At 30.8% G+C, this 4928-nt stretch overlaps 1 long non-coding RNA gene across 1 annotated transcript; it reads left to right on the forward strand.

The window, feature by feature from the left end:
* The first annotated feature begins 588 nt into the window (after positions 1-588).
* On the forward strand, positions 589-4682 carry LOC145329015 (uncharacterized). The gene is made up of 4 exons (XR_013882751.1): positions 589-739; positions 1218-1298; positions 3329-3805; positions 4537-4682. It is a non-coding gene; the product is annotated as an uncharacterized LOC145329015 (long non-coding RNA).
* Positions 4683-4928: the final 246 nt, after the last annotated feature.

Raw genomic sequence — 4928 nt, forward strand, 5'->3', positions numbered from 1 at the left:
TACCATATTAGAGCATTTGCCATACAAAATTTCAGTGTTCTATATTTTAAATTCTTAAAACTCGCATCTTTACGGAACTCTGCGAAAGCTACTTCCCCCTTTGTTGAAAAATTGCGTAAATACAGGTAACTGTATAAGGACTTACTTTCAATTTTAGGACTTCACGATAGAGATGTTTTTTAAATTGTACTTTATTGTCCTAGGAATCAGATTAATAAATTAATTATAACATTAGAGGGGGGAAATACACAACAACATGAAGTATCAGCAATTTATTTTGTTTGCTTTTCTATTAAAAATGTTTTTAAAAAATTAAGCTATTATCACAACTAGACTTTTTTTAAAAACATCTCTTGACCGATGATCAACACAGCTTTTCCGCGTGACACAAAAATTTTTTGTGAATTTGAGGTCTTAATGAACATATTTGTGGATTTCCTTCTACTGCATTATACAGCAGTAGCTTCGTCTCTAGAAATTTTTACCTATCAAGCCTCACTGAAAATTGTAAAGCGATTGGCCAATCTTTTAAAGAGATCTTAATGGACAGACACTTGAATTAAAGTGTATAATATATTCTATATTGTGCGAACGTCCCACTATTAAATAAAATTAATGTAATTTGATTTCAAAACTACTAACACTAACAATCATACATAAATCAGTTTTGGTAAGACAGTTGAGAACATGTTCCATGTGAGTTTTCTAATCAAACAAAGGGTTGCCACTCTAGCAATAGGTTAGTACAGTTTTTTTTTGTAAAATAAAAGTCTAGAATTTGTTTTGTCTTTCAGTTGAATAATGTCATGGTTTTTTATTGACTTATACCTAGAGACAGTAAGATATAAAACATACACAAAGATGATAAACCTGCAGACAAGTTAGTGTATAGACCGGAGGAATTACATACAGATGAAATATCAGCATCTGAATAAAACTAACTGAAAATATACAGACACTTGTATCCTATCCTATAACAAAAATCTGAAGCCAGAGATTTCTGAGAACGCTGGTCAGAATTGGGTTTACTTTTTAGGGAAGCTTTATAAATAAAAAGGTAGTTTTAGACTATTTTCACAGAGGCTAGGAGCGAAGCAACTAGTAATATATAAATGAAATTAGGAATCCAGCGGATATTAATCGGTTACGAAGCCATACTGGAAATGTGTTAACACATTAAAGAAAACTCTGATAAAAAGATGATTATTATTATTTAGGTAAAAATGGAATGCCTACTATTGAACCATTCTATGGAGATGATTCTGACAGTGATAATGAAACTGAAGGAGACTCAATAGGTACCTAGGCATCATTTTTAGTAGCGAAGCTACTCTATAATTCACTTTGTCCGTCAGTCAGTCCGTCAGTCAGTCAGTCCGTAACGCTATGGGGGAAATGGGATTTACTCAGCTCCTATAAAAGATAGAATGCTGAAATTTTTTGACAACATTCCTATTAATAAGGAGCACAATTAACTATAAAACATCAATGGCGGTCGGACCGCTTTTTTAGCAGGTTTTTTTAGGCTATTTTTGTATTTTTCACATTTTTCTTCATATCTTTGGTGTTTATGGTCCGATTTCCAAAACTTTTTCAGTTATAGAAATCAAAATTAAGTTTCCTGTCTTTTAAAGAAAACAACTATGACGGTCAGACTACCTTTAAACAGGTTTTAGGCTATTTTTGTATTTTCACATTTTTCTCCATATCTTTGGTGTTTATGGTCAGATTTCCAAAAAATTTTCAGTTATAGATATCAAAATTAAATTTCCTATCATTTAAAGAAACCATGACAGTCAGACTGCCTTTTTGCAGGTTTTTGACTATTTTTAATTTTTTCCTTATTTTTCCATTTCTCTTATGTACCTATATAGTCCGATTTTCCAATTTTTTTAAAGGGATATAAAAATTAAATTTTCTGTCGTTTTAAGAAAACAACCGTATTCCCATCCATGAATTTTTGGGCTTCGCTACTTATGGATGTTGTCATCCTTATTTTAAAACAACTTTTAAAAAACAAGGATGACAACATCCATAAAAGCAAAGCTCTGAAACGGTAGGACAAACGGACATTAACACTTGTATAATGTCAGAACTGAATAATCAGAATGCGAATGTATTAGAGTCAAAGCAAAATTGTAAGTAAATTTGTTGAAAAACTGCTTGATACAGGATAATGATTATGGACATACTTACATTTTTAGGACTTGATTATAGAGTTGCTTCGCTTATAATATTGTACTTTGTTGTCCCAGGAATCAGTATACCAAAAATCAGACCAATCGGATAATTAGGCCACATACAAATTTGTTGTTAAAAATGTAAAAAAATCGACATGTTTAAAATGGACGTACGGACATTCTGGTAATGATTATAGAGTTGCTACGCTTTCTAACTCGTACCTAACTATTACAGGAATCACCATGCAAAATTTGAAATCGATAGGACAATTCTAACATGCCTAAATTAACGAAAAAAGCTATTTAAAAAAGTAAAAAAGTCAACATGTTTTAAATGGACGTACGGACATTTTGGTAATGATTATAGAGTTGCTACGCTTTCTAAATCGTACCTAACTGCTAAAGGAAAGACCATGCAAAATTTGAAATCAATAGGACAATTCTAACATGTCTAAATTAACGAAAAAAGCTATCCGTTACGGACGGATGGACCGACCCTAATTATAGAAAAGCTTCGCTTTTAAAAAATTTGTCGGGTATTTTTATCAGGATTATGGTATTGCCAACAAGAGAAATAATCTATAATAGTATTTGGGTGACAGATAAAAAGATCGTCTTTATATGAAGCGTTGCCATCTAAATCAGCGGAAATTACCAAATATTTTTTTGATTTAACTTAGTTTATGGTTACTGCTGTATTTTTTTCCGTCAAACTGTATTGATATTCCTTAACAGTAAACGCACAAATCTATTACATTTTATCAAATCATGATAATTATCTAAAGATTAGCAGGTGTTAAACCAAGTGTGTGAATGTTTTCTTTCTTTTATGATTCTAAAATAAGGAATACTGCTTGTGGCGAAGCCGACACAATCCTGTATCGTTTATATAATAATAGATAATTTATCATTCGTGCGCGAGATCTGGACAAGATATCAAATGACAAAAGGAAAGCTCTTCAGGGATTCCAATCCCTAAAAATTTTTTATTTGGGTTTCTGAATATATCATCCTTTATAATTATAGATTTAGGATTCATAATAAATAAATCAAGCAATAATAGACATTTGCAAAAAAAAAATGGGGTCTTTTTGTCCTTAGCAGCTATGGATGCAGAGTAGACATCCTTGTTAATATTTTTGTTTTAGGTTCTAGTATTGACCAAGCTGTGATAGACATATGCCAGGCTGACTGGGAAGAGCTTAAAAATAATCTCAACATCACAAAGAAAATGATTGAAATACCTTCAGCATAAAAAAATGTTAAAATGGAAAAACAGGATCCTGCAAAAATTTAGAATTTTAATTATTTTCTATATTTTTAATTACCAAAAATGTAGTTAATATAAGGGTTTTTCAACTTAAATCTACCTTTTTGCCATTAAAGAAAAGATAATGTTAAAAGAGGAAATAATATTCTAACTTCTAAATTTTAAGAAATGCTTTTCAGATTCAGAATAAAATTTTTATCAATTATTGTAAATAATACCTAATAACTGCCAGTGATCTCAAATATTATTTATTTGTTTGTTGGATTGGTGTAGGAAAACAGTAAATCAATGTGAAGGACAGAACAGTCAAAGATTTATGTTTAGTTTCATATGATATTTTCTATTTTTTACAGTGGTAGGTAAGAGTGTTTAGCTTAAACTTAAAAGGGGGCTATCCACGAACAAGAGCAAGTGATTCTAAGCACCTTCCCGCAGTGATTCTAATTTTTTTTCGTGAATTTACTAGGGTTATGGTACGTTTCATATAGTCATACCAACTAAAAAAAAATAAGTTTCACCATGGTTTTCAATGAATAAAACTTTTAAATGTTCTACATTTTTTTGATGAAATGTAATCAAATGTTTTGTTTGAGTTCAACGGGTAAAATGAAATAACACGCCAAAACACAATTAAATGATGCAAATTAAAAAAGTAAACTAATAAAACTGTTTACAATATTACTAGTTACCATCCCTTTTTTTAAATTAACATTTTTAATCGAAAAAGTTAACTTTTGTGTAACAGTAGTTTGAACTATATTTGATGATTTATACTAATATAGCCAAGAAATGCCTAAAATTTTTAAAAGTTTTATAGTGAAACTTGTCTTTTTAAATTGAAATAACGATATTTAACATAATTCTAGTATATTCACAAAAGAAAATTTAGAATCACTGCGGGAAGGTGCTTAGAATCACTAGCTCTCGTTCGTGGATAGTCTTCTTTCAATAAGCATTGTACCGATTGGGTTCTCTTTTTTAGATAACCTTTATATTGGTCCTGTGATGGGTTTGGGTTATTTTACTTTTAGACTTCAGTCTCAGAAAGGATTTAAGCTATTTCTCTCTTCCCATTCGAATACAAAGCCCCTAGATCTATCTATCTAGTAAAATATAGCCAAAAGTCTTGTTTTTCAACTTGTTTATTTTTTTTCTGCACCTTATGATTTCTGTAAAAGCTGTGATTTTTGTACCTACCTAAAGAAATTTTTACGTATATTTTTTTTCAGAAATCTAAAATGGCACTAGCTGGTTTAGTTGCTTATGGCTCTTCTGGAGAAAGGAATGTTCTTCTTTCAAAACAATATTTCAGCAATCGATATAATATTAATTGGATGTTGCACCAGATTTTCATGTACTCTGATAAAGTGATTCTCGCAGCTGGCTAAAATAACGATACTCCTAATCCACCCTCTATACCCCATCCTTTGCCCTTCTACTGGATGAACGAACCTGTCAATAACTCAATATGTCCACTA

This window comes from Acartia tonsa, chromosome 9, assembly GCF_053477335.1.
Source record: "Acartia tonsa isolate MP-2025a chromosome 9, ASM5347733v1, whole genome shotgun sequence".
Taxonomy (NCBI): Eukaryota; Metazoa; Arthropoda; class Copepoda; order Calanoida; family Acartiidae; genus Acartia; species Acartia tonsa.